This window comes from Tachypleus tridentatus, unplaced genomic scaffold (assembly GCF_004210375.1).
Source record: "Tachypleus tridentatus isolate NWPU-2018 unplaced genomic scaffold, ASM421037v1 Hic_cluster_2, whole genome shotgun sequence".
Taxonomy (NCBI): Eukaryota; Metazoa; Arthropoda; class Merostomata; order Xiphosura; family Limulidae; genus Tachypleus; species Tachypleus tridentatus.
In genome coordinates, this window is record NW_027467782.1 from 54,907,887 (window position 1) to 54,933,915 (window position 26,029).

Sequence of the window (26,029 nt, forward strand, 5' to 3'; positions counted from 1 at the left end):
ATAATGTACATTGTTAGAATGTAACCAAGTTGTATTATAAACATAATGTACATTGTTAGAATGTAACCAAGTTGTACATAAACATAATGTACATTGTTAAATGTAACCAAGTTGAACATAAACATAATGTACATTGTTAGAATGTAACCAAGTTGTACATAAACATAATGTACATTGTTAGAATGTAACAAAGTGGTACATAAACATAATGTACAGTGTTAGAATGTAACCAAGTTGTACATAAACATAATGTACAGTGTTAGAATGTAACCAAGTTGTACATAAACATAATGTACAGTGTTAGAATGTAACCAAGTTGTACATAAACATTATGTACAGTGTTAGAATGTACCAAAGTTGTACATAAACATAATGTACAGTGTTAGAATGTAACAAAGTTGTACATAAACATAATGTACGTTGTTAGAATGTAACCAAGTTGTACATAAACATAATATACATTGTTAAATGTAACCAAGTTGTACATAAACATAATGTACATTGTTAAATGTAACCAAGTTGTACATAAACATAATGTACATTGTTAGAATGTAACAAAGTGGTACATAAACATTATGTACAGTGTTAGAATGTAACAAAGTTGTACATAAACATAATGTACAGTGTTAGAATGTAACCAAGTTGTACATAAACATAATGTACATTGTTAGAATGTAACCAAGTTGTACATAAACATAATGTACATTGTTAAATGTAACCAAGTTGAACATAAACATAATGTACATTGTTAGAATGTAACCAAGTTGTACATAAACATAATGTACATTGTTAGAATGTAACAAAGTGGTACATAAACATAATGTACAGTGTTAGAATGTAACCAAGTTGTACATAAACATAATGTACAGTGTTAGAATGTAACCAAGTTGTACATAAACATTATGTACAGTGTTAGAATGTAACAAAGTTGTAGATAAACATAATGTACAGTGTTAGAATGTAACAAAGTTGTACATAAACATAATGTACGTTGTTAGAATGTAACCAAGTTTTACATAAACATAATATACATTGTTAAATGTAACCAAGTTGTACATAAACATAATGTACATTGTTAAATGTAACCAAGTTGTCCATAAACATAATGTACATTGTTAGAATGTAACCAAGTTGTATATAAACATAATGTACATTGTTAGAATGTAACCAAGCTGTACATAAACATAATGTACATTGTTAAATGTAACCAAGTTGAACATAAACATAATGTACATTGTTAAATGTAACCAAGTAGTACATAAACATAATGTACATTGTTAAATGTAACCAAGTAGTACATAAACATAATGTACAGTGTTAGAATGTAACCAAGTAGTACATAAACATAATGTACATTGTTAAATGTAACCAAGTTGTACATAAACATTATGTACAGTGTTAGAATGTAACAAAGTTGTACATAAACATAATGTACATTGTTAGAATGTAACCAAGTTGTACATAAACATAATGTACAGTGTTAGAATGTAACCAAGTTGTACATAAACATTATGTACAATGTTAGAATGTAACAAAGTTGTACATAAACATAATGTACGTTGTTAGAATGTAACCAAGTTGTACATAAACATAATATACATTGTTAAATGTAACCAAGTTGTACATAAACATAATGTACATTGTTAAATGTAACCAAGTTGTACATAAACATTATGTACAGTGTTAGAATGTAACAAAGTTGTACATAAACATAATGTACATTGTTAGAATGTAACCAAGTTGTACATAAACATAATGTACAGTGTTAGAATGTAACCAAGTTGTACATAAACATTATGTACAATGTTAGAATGTAACAAAGTGGTACATAAACATTGTGTACAGTGTTAGAATGTAACAAAGTTGTACATAAACATAATGTACAGTGTTAGAATGTAACCAAGTTGTACATAAACATAATGTACAGTGTTAGAATGTAACCAAGTTGTACATAAACATTATGTACAGTGTTAGAATGTAACAAAGTTGTAGATAAACATAATGTACAGTGTTAGAATGTAACAAAGTTGTACATAAACATAATGTACGTTGTTAGAATGTAACCAAGTTGTACATAAACATAATATACATTGTTAAATGTAACCAAGTTGTCCATAAACATAATGTACATTGTTAGAATGTAACAAAGTGGTACATAAACATAATGTACATTGTTAGAATGTAAACAAATTGGTACATAAACATTATGTACTGTGTTAGAATGTAACCAAGTTGTACATAAACATAATGCACATTGTTAGAATGTAACCAAGTGGAACATAGACATTATGTACAGTGTTAGAATGTAACCAAGTTGTACATAAACATAATGTACATTGTTAGAATGTAACCAAGTAGTACATAAACATAATGTACATTGTTAAATGTAACCAAGTAGTACATAAACATAATGTACATTGTTAAATGTAACCAAGTAGTACATAAACATAATGTACATTGTTAAATGTAACCAAGTTGTACATAAACATAATGTACAGTGTTAGAATGTAACCAAGTAGTACATAAACATAATGTACATTGTTAAATGTAACCAAGTTGTACATAAACATTATGTACAGTGTTAGAATGTAACAAAGTTGTACATAAACATAATGTACATTGTTAGAATGTAACCAAGTTGTACATAAACATAATGTACAGTGTTAGAATGTAACCAAGTTGTACATAAACATAATATACAGTGTTAAATGTAACCAAGTTGTACATAAACATAATGTACATTGTTAAATGTAACCAAGTTGTCCATAAACATAATGTACATTGTTAGAATGTAACAAAGTGGTACATAAACATTGTGTACAGTGTTAGAATGTAACAAAGTTGTACATAAACATAATGTACAGTGTTAGAATGTAGCAAAGTTGTACATAAACATTATGTACATTGTTATAATGTAACAAAGTTGTACATAAACATAATGTACAGTGTTAGAATGTAACCAAGTGGTACATAAACATAATGTACATTGTTAGAATGTAACAAAGTTGTACATAAACATTATGTACAGTGTTAGAATGTAACCAAGTGGTACATAAACATAATGTACATTGTTAGAATGTAACAAAGTTGTACATAAACATAATGTACAGTGTTATAATGTAACCAAGTTGTACATAAACGTAATGTACATTGTTAAATGTAACCAAGTTGTACATAAACATTATTTACAGTGTTAGAATGTAACAAAGTTGTACATAAACATAATGTACATTGTTAGAATGTAACCAAGTTGTACATAAACATAATGTACAGTGTTAGAATGTAACCAAGTTGTACATAAACATTATGTACAATGTTAGAATGTAACAAAGTTGTACATAAACATAATGTACAGTGTTAGAATGTAACCAAGTGGTACATAAACATAATGTACAGTGTTAGAATGTAACAAGTTGTACATAAACATAATGTACATTGTTAGAATGTAACCAAGTGGTACATAAACATTATGTACAGTGTTAGAATGTAAACAAGTTGTACATAAACATAATGTACAGTGTCAGAATGTAACCAAGTTGTACATAAAGATAATGTACAGTGTTAGAATGTAACCAAGTTATACATAAACATTATGTACAGTGTTAGAATGTAACAAAGTTGTAGATAAACATAATGTACAGTGTTAGAATGTAACAAAGTTGTACATAAACATAATGTACGTTGTTAGAATGTAACCAAGTTTTACATAAACATAATATACATTGTTAAATGTAACCAAGTTGTACATAAACATAATGTACATTGTTAAATGTAACCAAGTTGTCCATAAACATAATGTACATTGTTAGAATGTAACCAAGTTGTACATAAACATAATGTACATTGTTAGAATGTAACCAAGCTTGTACATAAACATAATGTACATTGTTAAATGTAACCAAGTTGAACATAAACATAATGTACATTGTTAGAATGTAACCAAGTTGTACATAAACATAATGTACATTGTTAGAATGTAACAAAGTGGTACATAAACATAATGTACAGTGTTAGAATGTAACCAAGTTGTACATAAACATAATGTACAGTGTTAGAATGTAACCAAGTTGTACATAAACATTATGTACAGTGTTAGAATGTAACAAAGTTGTACATAAACATAATGTACAGTGTTAGAATGTAACAAAGTTGTACATAAACATAATGTACGTTGTTAGAATGTAACCAAGTTGTACATAAACATAATATACATTGTTAAATGTAACCAAGTTGTACATAAACATAATGTACATTGTTAAATGTAACCAAGTTGTCCATAAACATAATGTACATTGTTAGAATGTAACAAAGTGGTACATAAACATTGTGTACAGTGTTAGAATGTAACAAAGTTGTACATAAACATAATGTACAGTGTTAGAATGTAACCAAGTTGTACATAAACATAATGTACATTGTTAGAATGTAACCAAGTTGTACATAAACATAATGTACATTGTTAGAATGTAACCAAGTTGTACATAAACATAATGTACATTGTTAGAATGTAAACAAGTTGTACATAAACATAATGTACAGTGTTAGAATGTAACCAAGTTGTACATAAACATAATGTACATTGTTAGAATGTAACCAAGTTGTACATAAACATTATGTACAGTGTTAGAATGTAACCAAGTTGTACATAAACATTATGTACAGTGTTAGAATGTAACCAAGTGGTACATAAACATAATGTACATTGTTAGAATGTAACAAAGTTGTACATAAACATAATGTACAGTGTTATAATATAACCAAGTGGTACATAAACATAATGTACAGTGTTAGAATGTAATCAAGTTGTACATAAACATAATGTACATTGTTAGAATGTAACCAAGTGGTACATAAACATTATGTACAGTGTTAGAATGTAACCAAGTTGTACATAAACATAATGTACAGTGTTAGAATGTAACCAAGTTGTACATAAAAGATAATGTACAGTGTTAGAATGTAACCAAGTTATACATAAACATTATGTACAGTGTTAGAATGTAACAAAGTTGTAGATAAACATAATGTACAGTGTTAGAATGTAACAAAGTTGTACATAAACATAATGTACGTTGTTAGAATGTAACCAAGTTTTACATAAACATAATATACATTGTTAAATGTAACCAAGTTGTACATAAACATAATGTACATTGTTAAATGTAACCAAGTTGTCCATAAACATAATGTACATTGTTAGAATGTAACCAAGTTGTACATAAACATAATGTACATTGTTAGAATGTAACCAAGTTGTACATAAACATAATGTACATTGTTAAATGTAACCAAGTTGAACATAAACATAATGTACATTGTTAGAATGTAACCAAGTTGTACATAAACATAATGTACATTGTTAGAATGTAACAAAGTGGTACATAAACATAATGTACAGTGTTAGAATGTAACCAAGTTGTACATAAACATAATGTACAGTGTTAGAATGTAACCAAGTTGTACATAAACATTATGTACAGTGTTAGAATGTAACAAAGTTGTAGATAAACATAATGTACAGTGTTAGAATGTAACAAAGTTGTACATAAACATAATGTACGTTGTTAGAATGTAACCAAGTTGTACATAAACATAATATACATTGTTAAATGTAACCAAGTTGTACATAAACATAATGTACATTGTTAAATGTAACCAAGTTGTCCATAAACATAATGTACATTGTTAGAATGTAACAAAGTGGTACATAAACATTGTGTACAGTGTTAGAATGTAACAAAGTTGTACATAAACATAATGTACAGTGTTAGAATGTAACCAAGTTGTACATAAACATAATGTACATTGTTAGAATGTAACCAAGTTGTACATAAACATAATGTACATTGTTAGAATGTAACCAAGTTGTACATAAACATAATGTACATTGTTAGAATGTAAACAAGTTGTACATAAACATAATGTACAGTGTTAGAATGTAACCAAGTTGTACATAAACATAATGTACATTGTTAGAATGTAACCAAGTGGTACATAAACATTATGTACAGTGTTAGAATGTAACCAAGTTGTACATAAACATTATGTACAGTGTTAGAATGTAACAAAGTTGTAGATAAACATAATGTACAGTGTTAGAATGTAACAAAGTTGTAGATAAACATAATGTACAGTGTTAGAATGTAACAAAGTTGTACATAAACATAATGTACGTTGTTAGAATGTAACCAAGTTGTACATAAACATAATATACATTGTTAAATGTAACCAAGTTGTACATAAACATAATGTACATTGTTAAATGTAACCAAGTTGTCCATAAACATAATGTACATTGTTAGAATGTAACAAAGTGGTACATAAACATTGTGTACAGTGTTAGAATGTAACAAAGTTGTACATAAACATAATGTACAGTGTTAGAATGTAACCAAGTTGTACATAAACATAATGTACATTGTTAGAATGTAACCAAGTTGTACATAAACATAATGTACATTGTTAAATGTAACCAAGTTGAACATAAACATAATGTACATTGTTAGAATGTAACCAAGTTGTACATAAACATAATGTACATTGTTAGAATGTAACAAAGTGGTACATAAACATAATGTACAGTGTTAGAATGTAACCAAGTTGTACATAAACATAATGTACAGTGTTAGAATGTAACCAAGTTGTACATAAACATTATGTACAGTGTTAGAATGTAACAAAGTTGTAGATAAACATAATGTACAGTGTTAGAATGTAACAAAGTTGTACATAAACATAATGTACGTTGTTAGAATGTAACCAAGTTGTACATAAACATAATATACATTGTTAAATGTAACCAAGTTGTACATAAACATAATGTACATTGTTAAATGTAACCAAGTTGTCCATAAACATAATGTACATTGTTAGAATGTAACAAAGTGGTACATAAACATTGTGTACAGTGTTAGAATGTAACAAAGTTGTACATAAACATAATGTACAGTGTTAGAATGTAACCAAGTTGTACATAAACATAATGTACATTGTTAGAATGTAACCAAGTTGTACATAAACATAATGTACATTGTTAGAATGTAACCAAGTTGTACATAAACATAATGTACATTGTTAGAATGTAAACAAGTTGTACATAAACATAATGTACAGTGTTAGAATGTAATCCAAGTTGTACATAAACATAATGTACATTGTTAGAATGTAACCAAGTTGGTACATAAACATTATGTACAGTGTTAGAATGTAACCAAGTTGTACATAAACATTATGTACAGTGTTAGAATGTAACAAAGTTGTAGATAAACATAATGTACAGTGTTAGAATGTAACAAAGTTGTACATAAACATAATGTACGTTGTTAGAATGTAACCAAGTTTTACATAAACATAATATACATTGTTAAATGTAACCAAGTTGTACATAAACATAATGTACATTGTTAGAATGTAACCAAGTTGTACATAAACATAATGTACAGTGTTAGAATGTAACCAAGTTGTACATAAACATTATGTACAGTGTTAGAATGTAACAAAGTTGTAGATAAACATAATGTACAGTGTTAGAATGTAACAAAGTTGTACATAAACATAATGTACGTTGTTAGAATGTAACCAAGTTGTACATAAACATAATATACATTGTTAAATGTAACCAAGTTGTACATAAACATAATGTACATTGTTAAATGTAACCAAGTTGTCCATAAACATAATGTACATTGTTAGAATGTAACAAAGTGGTACATAAACATTGTGTACAGTGTTAGAATGTAACAAAGTTGTACATAAACATAATGTACAGTGTTAGAATGTAACCAAGTTGTACATAAACATAATGTACATTGTTAGAATGTAACCAAGTTGTACATAAACATAATGTACATTGTTAGAATGTAACCAAGTTGTACATAAACATAATGTACATTGTTAGAATGTAACCAAGTGGTACATAAACATAATGTACATTGTTAGAATGTAACCAAGTGGTACATAAACATTATGTACAGTGTTAGAATGTAACCAAGTTTTACATAAACATAATGTACATTGTTAGAATGTAACCAAGTGGTACATAAACATTATGTACAGTGTTAGAATGTAACCAAGTTGTACATAAACATAATGTACAGTGTCAGAATGTAACCAAGTTGTGCATAAAGATAATGTACAGTGTTAGAATGTAACCAAGTTATACATAAACATTATGTACAGTGTTAGAATGTAACAAAGTTGTAGATAAACATAATATACAGTGTTAGAATGTAACAAAGTTGTACATAAACATAATGTACGTTGTTAGAATGTAACCAAGTTTTACATAAACATAATATACATTGTTAAATGTAACCAAGTTGTACATAAACATAATGTACATTGTTAAATGTAACCAAGTTGTCCATAAACATAATGTACATTGTTAGAATGTAACCAAGTTGTACATAAACATAATGTACATTGTTAGAATGTAACCAAGTTGTACATAAACATAATGTACATTGTTAAATGTAACCAAGTTGAACATAAACATAATGTACATTGTTAGAATGTAACCAAGTTGTACATAAACATAATGTACATTGTTAGAATGTAACAAAGTGGTACATAAACATAATGTACAGTGTTAGAATGTAACCAAGTTGTACATAAACATAATGTACAGTGTTAGAATGTAACCAAGTTGTACATAAACATTATGTACAGTGTTAGAATGTAACAAAGTTGTAGATAAACATAATGTACAGTGTTAGAATGTAACAAAGTTGTACATAAACATAATGTACGTTGTTAGAATGTAACCAAGTTGTACATAAACATAATATACATTGTTAAATGTAACCAAGTTGTACATAAACATAATGTACATTGTTAAATGTAACCAAGTTGTCCATAAACATAATGTACATTGTTAGAATGTAACAAAGTGGTACATAAACATTGTGTACAGTGTTAGAATGTAACAAAGTTGTACATAAACATAATGTACAGTGTTAGAATGTAACCAAGTTGTACATAAACATAATGTACATTGTTAGAATGTAACCAAGTTGTACATAAACATAATGTACACTGTTAGAATGTAACCAAGTTGTACATAAACATAATGTACATTGTTAGAATGTAAACAAGTTGTACATAAACATAATGTACAGTGTTAGAATGTAACCAAGTTGTACATAAACATAATGTACATTGTTAGAATGTAACCAAGTGGTACATAAACATTATGTACAGTGTTAGAATGTAACCAAGTTGTACATAAACATTATGTACAGTGTTAGAATGTAACAAAGTTGTAGATAAACATAATGTACAGTGTTAGAATGTAACAAAGTTGTACATAAACATAATGTACGTTGTTAGAATGTAACCAAGTTTTACATAAACATAATATACATTGTTAATTGTAACCAAGTTGTACATAAACATAATGTACATTGTTAAATGTAACCAAGTTGTCCATAAACATAATGTACATTGTTAGAATGTAACCAAGTTGTACATAAACATAATGTACATTGTTAGAATGTAACAAAGTGGTACATAAACATAATGTACAGTGTTAGAATGTAACCAAGTTGTACATAAACATAATGTACAGTGTTAGAATGTAACCAAGTTGTACATAAACATTATGTACAGTGTTAGAATGTAACAAAGTTGTAGATAAACATAATGTACAGTGTTAGAATGTAACAAAGTTGTACATAAACATAATGTACGTTGTTAGAATGTAACCAAGTTGTACATAAACATAATATACATTGTTAAATGTAACCAAGTTGTACATAAACATAATGTACATTGTTAAATGTAACCAAGTTGTCCATAAACATAATGTACATTGTTAGAATGTAACAAAGTGGTACATAAACATTGTGTACAGTGTTAGAATGTAACAAAGTTGTACATAAACATAATGTACAGTGTTAGAATGTAACCAAGTTGTACATAAACATAATGTACATTGTTAGAATGTAACCAAGTTGTACATAAACATAATGTACATTGTTAGAATGTAACCAAGTTGTACATAAACATAATGTACATTGTTAGAATGTAACCAAGTGGTACATAAACATAATGTACATTGTTAGAATGTAACCAAGTGGTACATAAACATTATGTACAGTGTTAGAATGTAACCAAGTTTTACATAAACATAATGTACATTGTTAGAATGTAACCAAGTGGTACATAGACATTATGTACAGTGTTAGAATGTAACCAAGTTGTACATAAACATAATGTACATTGTTAGAATGTAACCAAGTAGTACATAAACATAATGTACATTGTTAAATGTAACCAAGTAGTACATAAACATAATGTACATTGTTAAATGTAACCAAGTAGTACATAAACATAATGTACATTGTTAAATGTAACCAAGTTGTACATAAACATAATGTACAGTGTTAGAATGTAACCAAGTTGTACATAAACATAATGTACATTGTTAGAATGTAACCAAGTTGTACATAAACATAATGTACAGTGTTAGAATGTAACCAAGTAGTACATAAACATAATGTACATTGTTAAATGTAACCAAGTTGTACATAAACATTATGTACAGTGTTAGAATGTAACAAAGTTGTACATAAACATAATGTACATTGTTAGAATGTAACCAAGTTGTACATAAACATAATGTACAGTGTTAGAATGTAACCAAGTTGTACATAAACATTATGTACAATGTTAGAATGTAACAAAGTTGTACATAAACATAATGTACAGTGTTAGAATGTAACCAAGTGGTACATAAACATAATGTACAGTGTTAGAATGTAATCAAGTTGTACATAAACATAATGTACAGTGTTAAAATGTAACCAAGTTGTACATAAACATTATGTACAATGTTAGAATGTAACCAAGTTGTACATAAACATAATGTACATTGTTAGAATGTAACAAAGTGGTACATAAACATAATGTACAGTGTTAGAATGTAACCAAGTTGTACATAAACATAATGTACAGTGTTAGAATGTAACCAAGTTGTACATAAACATTATGTACAGTGTTAGAATGTAACAAAGTTGTAGATAAACATAATGTACAGTGTTAGAATGTAACAAAGTTGTACATAAACATAATGTACAGTGTTAGAATGTAACCAAGTTGTACATAAACATAATGTACATTGTTAGAATGTAACCAAGTTGTACATAAACATAATGTACATTGTTAGAATGTAACCAAGTTGTACATAAACATAATGTACATTGTTAGAATGTAACCAAGTGGTACATAAACATAATGTACATTGTTAGAATGTAACCAAGTGGTACATAAACATTATGTACAGTGTTAGAATGTAACCAAGTTGTACATAAACATAATGTACATTGTTAGAATGTAACCAAGTGGTACATAGACATTATGTACAGTGTTAGAATGTAACCAAGTTGTACATAAACATAATGTACATTGTTAGAATGTAACCAAGTAGTACATAAACATAATGTACATTGTTAAATGTAACCAAGTTGTACATAAACATAATGTACATTGTTAGAATGTAACCAAGTAGTACATAAACATAATGTACATTGTTAAATGTAACCAAGTTGTACATAAACATTATGTACAGTGTTAGAATGTAACCAAGTTGTACATAAACATAATGTACATTGTTAGAATGTAACCAAGTGGTACATAAACATTATGTACAGTGTTAGAATGTAACCAAGTAGTACATAAACATAATGTACATTGTTAAATGTAACCAAGTTGTACATAAACATTATGTACAGTGTTAGAATGTAACCAAGTTGTACATAAACATTATGTACATTGTTAGAATGTAACCAAGTAGTACATAAACATAATGTACATTGTTAAATGTAACCAAGTTGTACATAAACATAATGTACATTGTTAGAATGTAACCAAGTAGTACATAAACATAATGTACATTGTTAAATGTAACCAAGTTGTACATAAACATTATGTACAGTGTTAGAATGTAACCAAGTTGTACATAAACATAATGTACATTGTTAGAATGTAACCAAGTGGTACATAAACATTATGTACAGTGTTAGAATGTAACCAAGTAGTACATAAACATAATGTACATTGTTAAATGTAACCAAGTTGTACATAAACATTATGTACAGTGTTAGAATGTAACCAAGTTGTACATAAACATTATGTACATTGTTAGAATGTAACCAAGTTGTACATAAACATAATGTACATTGTTAGAATGTAACCAAGTGGTACATAAACATTATGTACAGTGTTAGAATGTAACCAAGTAGTACATAAACATAATGTACATTGTTAAATGTAACCAAGTTGTACATAAACATTATGTACAGTGTTAGAATGTAACCAAGTTGTACAAAAAACATAATGTACAGTGTTAGAATGTAACCAGGTGGTACATAAACATAATGCACATTGTTAAATGTAACCAAGTGGTTACACAATTCATGCTAAGCACTCTACTTTGACTGGCCCAAACTGATGTACTCCGTTAGCGTTTGTTTGAAACTGGAACTTATTAAAAGCTTAGTTTTGTGGACCCTATCAGTTGTATACAAAATCAACCTAAAACTGTATGTTTATTATGTGTCCTAGTTAAACACTCTTATCTTATAACCACGTCATTCTTCAGAATGAAAGGTCCGATTGACTTATGTGAAAAACTTTACCCCACCGTTGATGTTTCAGTTTGTAATTAAATATCAAACTGATTATTGTGTAGCTTTAACTTGTTGTTACAGAATTTTGTATTTAGGTATGTTTCTAACAAAGCCTTTTGTAATCTTAAATGTGATTGAAATAAGAAACGATGTAACGAACTTAATAAAACTCGAAACGTCCAACTGCTGTTAAGAAAACGAACATGTAACCAGTCTTCTCGTCAGTTGTTCTGAAGTGACAATAACTTCGTGTTTATCTCTGCAGAGGCCGTGAAAAGATATTATTTTATCTGTTACCGTAAACTTAAAACAAAACCAGTTATTAATTAGTCTGACTCTATCTGGCAACGTTTGGTAAGAAACAAAAACTCCCGTTTTGGTTTTAAAAATTGTATCTGTTTTTATTATTCTTGTAACGTTTCTTAGACAAAATGTTTTGTTAAATATGTAATGTCTTAAGACGCGTTCATAATACAGTTGAAATTTGAGTTTGTTTAGAGAAGTTACTGTTATATTGGTGAACAGTGTTACAGTTAATGATAACACATCACATGTGTTTAATGTGAACAGTGTTACAGTTAATGATAACACATCACATGTGTTTAATGTGAACAGTGTTACAGATAATGATAACACATCACATGTGTTTAATGTGAACAGTGTTACAGTTACTGATGACACATCACATGTGTTTAATGTGAACAGTGTTACAGTTAATGATAACACATCACATGTGTTTAATTGTATCATTTTACTTGAATTATACGTACTTACACGACGTACTTTTTAAAACCACAACACAGATCTAACAAGTTTTCTGCTCTAACTAAACATTTCCGTTTATGTGATAAAAAATTTCTATTCGTTGCAAATCGTAAAACTATTAGTAAAAGAAATTTCCCAGTGTATTCGTACTTTCTAATTAATAAATACATTGAAACGAACGTTGTATTTTTGAAGGACATAAAATAGACTATATACTACTAAAATATTAAGTATAAATTTAAAAATTCACCAACCAAATCTAACATTCATTAGAGACAGATCCAATCATGAATTCTATATCCTAATATATCTTAGACACAGATCTTACGGTCAGTGTTATATCCTTACTTTAACAAAGAAACTACTGCTTGCTTGAAGTAATTGGAGAGCATTTCATATCTTTATACCAAGATTAATAGGAGAGCATGTTATCTCTTTAGGTATTGATAAGTGAACTGATAGGAGAGTATGTTATCTCTTTAGGTGTTGATAAGTGGACTGATAGGAGAGTATGTTATCTCTTTAGGTGTTGATAAGTGGACTGATAGGAGAGTATGTTATCTCTTTAGGTGTTGATAACTGGACTTATAGGAGAGTATGTTATCTCTTTAGGTGTTGATAAGTGGACTGATAGGAGAGTATGTTATCTCTTTAGGTGTTGATAAGTGGACTGATAGGAGAGTATGTTATCTCTTTAGGTGTTGATAAGTGGACTGATAGGAGAGTATGTTATCTCTTTAGGTGTTGATAAGTAGACTGATAGGAGAGCATGTTATCTCTTTAGGTGTTGATAAGTGGACTGATAGGAGAGTATGTTATCTCTTTAGGTGTTGATAAGTGGACTGATAGGAGAGTATGTTATCTCTTTAGGTGTTGATAAGTGGACTGATAGGAGAGTATGTTATCTCTTTAGGTGTTGATAAGTGGATTGATAGGAGAGTATGTTATCTCTTTAGGTGTTGATAAGTGGACTGATAGGAAAGTATGTTATCTCTTTAGGTGTTGATAAGTGGACTGATAGGAGAGCATGTTATCTCTTTAGGTGTTGATAAGTGGACTGATAGGAAAGTATGTTATCTCTTTAGGTGTTGATAAGTGGATTGATAGGAGAGTATGTTATTTCTTTAGGTGTTGATAAGTGGACTGATAGGAGAGTATGTTATCTCTTTAGGTGTTGATAAGTAGATTGATAGGAGAGTATGTTATCTCTTTAGGTGTTGATAAGTGGACTGATAGGAGTATGTTATCTCTTTAGGTGTTGATAAGTGACTGATAGGAGAGTATGTTATCTCTTTAGGTGTTGATAAGTGGACTTATTGGAGTATGTTATCTCTTTAGGTGTTGATAAGTGGACTGATAGGAGAGTATGTTATCTCTTTAGGTGTTGATAAGTGGACTGATAGGAGAGTATGTTATTTCTTTAGGTGTTGATAAGTAGACTGATAGGAGAGTATGTTATCTCTTTAGGTGTTGATAAGTGGACTGATAGGAGAGTATGTTATCTCTTTAGGTGTTGATAAATGGACTTATAGGAGTATGTTATCTCTTTAGGTGTTGATAAGTGGACTGATAGGAGAGTAAGTTATCTCTTTAGGTGTTGATAAGTAGATTGATAGGAGAGTATGTTATCTCTTTAGGTGTTGATAAGTGGACTGATAGGAGAGTATGTTATCTCTTTAGGTGTTGATAAGTAGACTGATAGGAGAGCATGTTATATCTTTAGGTGTTGATAAGTGGACTGATAGGAGAGTATGTTATCTCTTTAGGTGTTGATAAGTGGACTGATAGGAGAGTATGTTATCTCTTTAGGTGTTGATAAGTGGATTGATAGGAGAGTATGTTATCTCTTTAGGTGTTGATAAGTGAACTGATAGGAGAGTACGCTATCTCTTTAGGTGTTGATAAGTGGACTGATAGGAGAGCATGTTATCTCTTTAGGTGTTGATAAGTGGACTGATAGGAGAGTATGTTATCTCTTTAGGTGTTGATAAGTGGACTGATAGGAGAGTATGTTATCTCTTTAGGTGTTGATAAGTGGATTGATAGGAGAGTATGTTATCTCTTTAGGTGTTGATAAGTGGACTGATAGGAGAGCATGTTATCTCTTTAGGTGTTGATAAGTGGACTGATAGGAGAGTATGTTATCTCTTTAGGTGTTGATAAGTGGACTTATAGGAGTATGTTATCTCTTTAGGTGTTGATAAGTAGATTGATAGGAGAGTATGTTATCTCTTTAGGTGTTGATAAGTGGACTGATAGGAGAGTATGTTATCTCTTTAGGTGTTGATAAGTGGATTGATAGGAGAGCATGTTATATCTTTAGGTGTTGATAAGTGGACTGATAGGAGAGCATGTTATCTCTTAAGGTGTTGATAAGTGGACTGATAGGAGAGCATGTTATCTCTTTAGGTGTTGATAAGTGGACTGATAGGAGAGTATTTCATATCTTTAGATGTTGATAGGTGGATTGATAGGAGAGTACTTTATGTCCTTAGGTGTTGATATGTGGATATCATATAGAGAGTATAGGTAGTGGTACAAAATACAAGTGTTGTTTTAAATATGAGACATGGAATATTGGTAGTAGTACAGAACCAATATTTGTCTTTGCTACACAACCAATAATTATTTACAAACAGAGTCGATACACATTGAACGTTTCGTACTTACAATTAACTGAACGATCCACTGTATTAGTGCACACGCACGTGATATTTCGGGTATATTCACAACGTTCTCTGATTCGTGGCTACTTGTAATGTTATCGAACAGCACCGATACACGCTCGGTGTTTATGAAATACTTGTTACTAAGACAACCTCTGTATGTTTAGTTTTCTGGTTAATATTTCTTTGAGTAAGCCTAGCGCTGTGTTTGGAATGTTGAATTACTCTGATATGTAGGAAACTCTTGACTTACTCTGATATGTAGGAAACTCTTGACTTACTCTGATATGTAGAAAGACTGTTGACTTACTCTGATATGTAGGAAACTCTTGACTTACTCTGATATGTAGGAAAACTGTTGACTTACTCTGATATGTAGGAAACTCTTGACTTACTCTGATATGTAGGAAGACTGTTGACTTACTCTGATATGTAGGAAAACTGTTGATTTACTCTGATATGTAGGAAAACTGTTGACTTACTCTGATATGTAGGAAAACTGTTGATTTACTCTGATATGTAGGAAAACTGTTGACTTACTCTGATATGTAGGAAAACTGTTGACTTACTATGATATGTAGGAAACTGTTGACTTAATCTGATATGTAGGAAAACTGTTGACTTACTCTGATATGTAGAAAACTGTTGACTTACTCTGATATGTAGGAAAACTGTTGACTTACTCTGATATGTAGGAAAACTGTTGACTTACTCTGATATGTAGGAAAACTGTTGATTTACTCTGATATGTAGGAAAACTGTTGACTTACTCTGATATGTAGGAAAACTGTTGATTTACTCTGATATGTAGGAAAACTGTTGACTTACTCTGATATGTAGGAAAACTGTTGACTTACTATGATATGTAGGAAACTGTTGACTTAATCTGATATGTAGGAAAACTGTTGACTTACTCTGATATGTAGGAAACTGTTGACTTACTCTGATATGTAGGAAAACTGTTGACTTACTCTGATATGTAGGAAAACTGTTGACTTACTCTGATATGTAGGAAACTGTTGACTTACTCTGATATGTAGGAAAGCTGTTGACTTACTCTAATATGTAGGAAAACTGTTGACTTAATCTGATATGTAGGAAAACTGTTGACATACTCTGATATGTAGGAAAACTGTTGACATACTCTGATATGTAGGAAAACTGTTGACATACTCTGATATGTAGGAAAGCTGTTGACTTACTCTGATATGTAGGAAACTCTTGACTTACTCTGATATGTAGGAAAGCTGTTGACTTACTCTAATATGTAGGAAAACTGTTGACTTAATCTGATATGTAGGAAAACTGTTGACTTACTCTGATATGCACAACATTATTTTCCGTTTTTAAATACATTATTGGTGGTTGAGAGTTTTCGAAGATTACAAGTTCGTCAGCCACGTGACGTATTTCTTGTTTTATTTATCTTATAAACAGTATAGGTTTCGTTTCGGTAATAATAAAATACACTCTGTTGTTATAATTGTTATATATTATTATTATCTTTCCTACAGTTGTCTTTAGTATAAAATCTTATGGATATTGTTATGTTGTCTGTACTATATGATCTTATGGATATTGTAATGTTCTCTCTACTATATGATCTTATAAATATTGTAATGTTGTCTCTACTATATGATCTTATGGATATTGTAATGTTGTCTCTACTATATGATCTTATGGATATTGTAATGTTGTCTCTACTATATGATCTTATGGACATTGTAATGTTGTCTCTATTATATGATTTTATGGATATTGTAATGTTGTCTCTACTATATGATCTTATGGATATTGTAATGTTGTCTGTACTATATGATCTTATGGATATTGTAATTTTGTCCCTACTGTATAATCTTATGGATATTGTAATGTTGTATCTATTATATGATCTTATGAATATTGTAATGTTGTATATATTACATGATATTATGGATATTGTAATGTTGTATCTATTACATGATATTATGGATATTGTAATGTTGTATCTATTATATGATCTTATGGATATTGTAAAGATGTCTCTACTATATGATCTGATGGATATTGTAATGTTGTCTCTACTATATGATCTTATGGATATTGTAATGTTGTATCTATTATATGATCTTATGGATTTTGTAATGTTGTCGCTATTATATGATCTTATGGATATTGTAATGTTGTCTCTACTATATGATCTTATGGACATTGTAATGTTCTCGCTACTATATGATCTTATGGATTTTGCAATGTTGTCTCTAGTATATGATCTTATGGATATTGTAATGTTGTCTGTACTATATGATCTTATGGATATTGTAATTTTGTCCCTACTGTATAATCTTATGGATATTGTAATGTTGTATCTATTATATGATCTTATGAATATTGTAATGTTGTATATATTACATGATATTATGGATATTGTAATGTTGTATCTATTACATGATATTATGGATATTGTAATGTTGTATCTATTATATGATCTTATGGATATTGTAATGTTGTCTCTATTATATGATCTTATGGATATTCTAATGTTGTCTCTACTATATGATCTGATGGATATTGTAATGTTGTCTCTACTATATGATCTTATGGATATTGTAATGTTGTATATATTACATGATATTATGGATATTGTAATGTTGTATCTATTACATGATATTATGGATATTGTAATGTTGTATCTATTATATGATCTTATGGATATTGTAAAGATGTCTCTACTATATGATCTGATGGATATTGTAATGTTGTCTCTACTATATGATCTTATGGATATTGTAATGTTGTCTCTACTATATGATCTTATGGATATTGTAATGTTGTCTCTATTATATGATCTTATGGATATTGTAATGTTGTCTCTACTATATGATCTTATGGATATTGTAATATTGTCTCTATTATATGATCTTATGGATATTGTAATGTTGTCCCTACTATATGATCTTATGGATATTGTAATGTTGTCTCTACTATATGATCTTATGGACATTGTAATGTTGTCGCTACTATATGATCTTATGGATTTTGCAATGTTGTCTCTAGTATATGATCTTATGGATATTGTAATGTTGTCTGTACTATATGATCTTATGGATATTGTAATTTTGTCCCTACTGTATAATCTTATGGATATTGTAATGTTGTATCTATTATATGATCTTATGAATATTGTAATGTTGTATATATTACATGATATTATGGATATTGTAATGTTGTATCTATTACATGATATTATAGATATTGTAATGTTGTATCTATTATATGATCTTATGGATATTGTAAAGATGTCTCTACTATATGATCTGATGGATATTGTAATGTTGTCTCTACTATATGATCTTATGGATATTGTAATGTTGTATCTATTATATGATCTTATGGATTTTGTAATGTTGTCGCTATTATATGATCTTATGGATATTGTAATGGTGTCTCTACTATATGATCTTATGGATTTTGCAATGTTGTCTCTAGTATATGATCTTATGGATATTGTAATATTGTCTCTACTATATGATCTTATGGATATTGTAATGTTGTCTCTATTATATGATCTTATGGATATTGTAATGTTGTCTCTACTATATGATCTTATGGATATTGTAATGTTGTCCCTACTATATGATTTTATGGATATTGTAATGTTGTCTCTACTATATGATCTTATGGACATTGTAATGTTGTCGCTACTATATGATCTTATGGATTTTGCAATGTTGTCTCTAGTATATGATCTTATGGATATTGTAATGTTGTCTGTACTATATGATCTTATGGATATTGTAATTTTGTCCCTACTGTATAATCTTATGGATATTGTAATGTTGTATCTATTATATGATCTTATGAATATTGTAATGTTGTATATATTACATGATATTATGGATATTGTAATGTTGTATCTATTACATGATATGATGGATATTGTAATGTTGTATCTATTATATGATCTTATGGATATTGTAAAGATGTCTCTACTATATGATCTGATGGATATTGTAATGTTGTCTCTACTATATGATCTTATGGATATTGTAATGTTGTATCTATTATATGATCTTATGGATTTTGTAATGTTGTCGCTATTATATGATCTTATGGATATTGTAATGGTGTCTCTACTATATGATCTTATGGATTTTGTAATGTTGTCTCTATTATATGATCTTATGGATATTGTAATGTTGTCCCTACTATATGATCTTATGGATATTGTAATGTTGTATCTATTATATGATCTTATGGATTTTGTAATGTTGTCGCTATTATATGATCTTATGGATATTGTAATGGTGTCTCTAGTATATGATCTTATGGATATTGTAATGTTGTCTCTACTATAATATCTTATGGATATTGTAATGTTCTCTCTACTATATGATCTTATGGATATTGTAATGTTGTCTCTACTATATGATCTTATGGATATTGTAATGTTGTCTCTACTATATGATCTTATGGATATTGTAATGTTGTCTCTATTATATGATCTTATGGATATTGTAATGTTGTCTCTATTATATGATCTTATGGATATTGTAATGTTGTCTCTATTATATGATCTTATGGATATTGTAATGTTGTCTCTACTATATGATCTTATGGACATTGTAATGTTGTCGCTACTATATGATCTTATGGATATTGTAATGTTGTCTCTATTATATGATCTTATGGATATTGTAATGTTGTCCCTACTATATGATCTTATGGATATTGTAATGTTGTATCTATTACATGATCTTATGGATTTTGCAATGTTGTCTCTAGTATATGATCTTATGGATATTGTAATATTGTCTCTACTATATGATCTTATGGATATTGTAATGTTGTCTCTATTATATGATCTTATGGATATTGTAATGTTGTCTCTACTATATGATCTTATGGATATTGTAATGTTGTCTCTACTATATGATCTTATGGATATTGTAATGTTGTCTCTATTATATGATCTTATGGATATTGTAATGTTGTCCCTACTATATGATCTTATGGATATTGTAATGTTGTATCTATTATATGATCTTATGGATTTTGTAATGTTGTCGCTATTATATGATCTTATGGATATTGTAATGGTGTCTCTAGTATATGATCTTATGGATATTGTAATGTTGTCTCTACTATAAGATCTTATGGATATTGTAATGTTCTCTCTACTATATGATCTTATGGATATTGTAATGTTGTCTCTACTATATGATCTTATGGATATTGTAATGTTGTCTCTACTATATGATCTTATGGATATTGTAATGTTGTCTCTATTATATGATCTTATGGATATTGTAATGTTGTCTCTATTATATGATCTTATGGACATTGTAATGTTGTCGCTACTATATGATCTTATGGATTTTGCAATGTTGTCTCTAGTATATGATCTTATGGATTATGTAATGTTGTCTCTACTATATGATCTTATGGAAATTGTAATGTTGTCTCTATGGATATTGTAATGTTGTCTATACTATATGATCTTATGGACATTGTAATGTTGTCTCTACTTTATGATCTCATGGATATTGTAATGTTGTCTATACTATATGATCTTATGGACATTGTAATGTTGTCTCTACTTTATGATCTCATGGATATTGTAATGTTGTCTCTATTATATGATCTTATGGATATTGTAACGTTTTCTCCACTTTATGATCTTATGGATATTGTAATGTTGTCTCTATTATATGATCTTATGGATATTCTAATGTTGTCTCTACTATATGATCTTATGGATATTGTAATGTTGTCTGTACTATATGACCTTAGGGATATTGTAATGTTGTCTCTACTATATGATCTTATGGACATTGTAATGCTGTCTCTATTATATGATCTTATGGATATTGTAATGTTGTCTCTATTATATGATCTTATTGATATTGTAATGTTGTCTCTGGTATGAAGTTAATAAAACGCATTAAAAGTTAAGTGTTTTCGTGTAACTGAAACTAGAATTACACATATGATGTAGAGTTATAATTACAACTCTGATGGTGTCAGTTAAATACAGCTGAAATATACAGAACTATAATTACAGCTCTGACGGTATCACTTAAATACAGCTGAAACATACAGAACTATAGTTACAACTCTGACGGTATCAGTTAAATACAGCTGAAACATACAGAACTATAGTTATAACTCTGACGGTATCACTTAAATACAGCTGAAACATACAGAACTATAGTTACAACTCTGATGGTGTCAGTTAAATGCAGACAAAACATACAGAACAATAGTTACAACTCTGACGGTGTCAGTTAAATACAAACGAAACATACAGAACTATAGTTACAACTCTCATGGTGTCAGTTAAATACAGCTGAAACATACAGAACTATAGTTACAACTCTGATGGTGTCAGTTAAATACAGCTTAAACATACAGAACTATAGTTACAACTCTGATGGTGTCAGATAAATACAGCTGAAACATATAAAACTATAGTTACAACTCTGACGGTATCAGTTAAATACAGCTGAAACATACAGGACTATAGTTACAACTCTGATGGTGTCAGATAAATACAGCTGAAACATACAGAAGTATAGTTAGAACTCTGATGGTGTCACATAAATACAGCTTAAACATACAGAACTATAGTTACAACTCTGACGGTATCAGTTAAATACAGCTGAAACATACAGGACTATAGTTACAACTCTGATGGTGTCAGATAAATATAGCTGAAACATACAGAAGTATAGTTACAACTCTGATGGTGTCAGATAAATACAGCTTAAACATACAGAACTATAGTTACAACTCTGATGGTGTCAGATAAATACAGCTGAAACATATAAAACTATAGTTACAACTCTGACGGTATCAGTTAAATACAGCTGAAACATACAGGACTATAGTTACAACTCTGATGGTGTCAGATAAATACAGCTGAAACATACAGAAGTATAGTTAGAACTCTGATGGTGTCACATAAATACAGCTTAAACATACAGAACTACAGTTACAACTCTGATGGTGTCAAATAAATACAGCTGAATCATATAAAACTATAGTTACAACTCTGACGGTATCAGTTAAATACAGCTGAAACATACAGAACTATAGTTACAACTCTGATGGTCTCAGATAAATACAGACGAAACAAACAGAAGTATAGTTACAACTCTGATGGTGTCAGATAAATACAGCTGAAACATACAGAACTATAGTTACAACTCTGATGGTGTCAGTTAAATACAGCTTAAACATACAGAACCATAGTTACAACTCTGATGGTGTCAGATAAATACAGACGAAACATACAGAAGTATAATTACAACTCTGATGGTGTCAGATAAATACAGACAAAACATACTGAAGTATAGTTACAACTCTGATGGTGTCAGATAAATACAGCTGAATCATACAGAACTACAGTTACAGCTCTGACGTTGTCAGTTAAATACAGACAAAACATACAGAACTATAGTTACAACTCTGATGGTTTAAGTTAAATATGGACGAAACATGAAGAGTTATGGCTAAAGTGTACTTGTGAAATGTACAACAAAACAAACATTGTTTTAAATTGTTTCATTATGTATATATCAGAGAATCACAACCAGCTAACTTTTAAACATAACTCTTGCAAGTAATAGATAAAGAAACCTCATGTGAAAAATAAAACCTCTTCATAGTTACGTTGTGGGGAAATTAAACAAACTCTTTTAATGTCAGCAAACCCAAAAGAAATTGTCGTTCGGGTTTACTTGACGGGAAATCGTTAATTTCTATGACAAGAAACTCTGTTGGTTCTTGTGGTGCGAGATTCTTAAGTCTGCCCCTAGCGCTGTCGGAGAAGGCCTGAAATTTATTAGAACCAATAGCGGCTTTCTTCTTAGAGGCACAAGTGGGAAGTTCTTACAGGCGCCATTTTGGAAGCATTTTTAAAATTGAACTTCCACGTATGAAGACAAAGTACGCCCGTGGGGAGTATAATCACTGGAATTAGTACAGTGGAAAAATAAAAACAGAACGCGAGAACAAAAAGTCACTATACTTACCTACATTGTGCTACATTACACTTTGTCTTCTGCCAATATGGCCGCTGACGCCCCGCCCTGGCCTTGCGGATTTCACGGACAAAAGCTCTGCCCCTCTGCGACTCACTGTAAAAGAGCAAAGAGCGCTGAGTCTCAGACGCGTTTTAGGGCAGATAAACACGTACGGATGTGTTTTATTGGATGTAAATAACGCAGTGTTGAGATAGTGAACCGAGCGTCAAGCCTTAAGCAATACATTTAAAACAAATACATATTTAAATATTATTTTGTTATAACTACGGATACTTATGTTAATTAAACTCAAACATCACTGTTTGGCCACATGGATATGTGAACCACTTATGGAAAGATAGATACGCGTGTTTAGACGCGTTAGGATTTCAGTTACATAGAAATATCATATGAATCAACACATGTATATTATATATCTTAGCCTTTCAGTCACACAGAACTGAGTTGATAAACATATGTATGGTGTATGTTAAATGTAGATAAAGACGGAATAACACGTGTTTATTTTACACATTTTGAATTATTTTGAGACTACTTGAAGTTAGGTAAAAAGAAAAAACAAACTTGCACTGGATGAACGTGTCTCACTGCTTTGACCCACTTGCGATGAAGTAACCACGAGCTTTAAATATTCATTATTTTTCCTATATTGACTTCAGAATACCTAAAACAACAATAAAATATACGGTTCTCAAAATAAATTATTTTGTGTTACAACGAACCGCACGTGATCACGAGATATTCATTATTTTTCCTATATTGACTTCAGAATACCTAAAACAACAATAAAATATGCGGTTCTCAAAATAAATTATTTTGTGTTACAACGAACCGCACGTGGTCACGAGATTTCTAAAATAAGAAACAAATTTCAAATAAAAAAATTTAAGTTTAAAATACGAGAATAAAAAGTGGTTCGTCACACATGTGGAAGTGACGAAACTGTTGAAACACTTTTATGACACAGAATGGATGAAATGTCCGAAAGAGACAACGTTCACTGTTCTAATAGTTTGTTAATTTTATAATAAAAGTAATGCCCTATTTTCTTCGCTCTAATTATAAGCTGACAATTTCAGAAGTTATCCGAGAAACTAATCGTATTAACCCAATATTTACTGAAGATTCAGCTCTGAAAATAAGTTTCTATGGGAAGCAGAATAATATGTATTCAACAATCGGAGTAATGAAGTTAAATTTATGGGCTGTAACTTAATTAGAAAGAAGTGCCCTACCACTGTTCAAGTGCCTGAGAAATAATGCTATTGGCTCGTTACAGCGGGACTAATCCAATCAAGAAGAGGGAATCTAAGAAGACTGGAATGTCCTATAATTTCACTTAGATCTTTATTACATTATCTTAAAGTACAGTCGTCTAATATTGGATGGAAGATAGCACCGTCGCTTTCTTTAACATTATGAGTTTCCCAGGAAATCATACGAATATTTGAAAACCCGGCTCAGCTCTTCCAGTCCCTCCACGGTCGTTACGTAGCCCTAGTGTTCGATCCTGCTGCTAAACTACGTGATTGGTATTTCTTACAAGATTCACGTGCCATTCCATCGCGAATTACTCGTGCATAAATGAACTCGTGAACAGAATACCGATCAACGCGTCGTTTATTATTAATTTAACTGGTTAGACAGGGAATCTTCCCATACTTTACATTATTAGGGATAGCGATTTATTGTAGACAAAAAATATACGGACTCTACATGTGAAAGACTCGAACAAACTAGCTGGACTATTTTATATTGTTCCAGGTTTACTTGTACTGTACGAACTTCAGCGAAGTGCGAGGATATCGAACAAAGCTCGGTTTTACGGGTTGAGAAAAATTCACCAAGTGAAGAGTTTTGTTATCTGTATCTGTATGTGTTTTGTATATCACTTGAATATACAGTTAGTTACTTTTGGATATGATTCATAATCATCGGAGTGTCT

At 29.7% G+C, this 26,029-nt stretch overlaps 1 pseudogene across 1 annotated transcript in view; it reads right to left on the minus strand.

Annotated features, from left to right (window-relative positions):
• The window catches only part of LOC143242773 (homeotic protein ultrabithorax-like), a 207,304-nt pseudogene extending 183,061 nt beyond the window's left edge, over positions 1-24,243 (minus strand). The window contains exon 1 of the transcript XR_013023222.1: positions 24,073-24,243. The product of XR_013023222.1 is annotated as a homeotic protein ultrabithorax-like (transcript). The remainder of the gene's footprint in view (positions 1-24,072) is intronic.
• Positions 24,244-26,029: the final 1,786 nt, after the last annotated feature.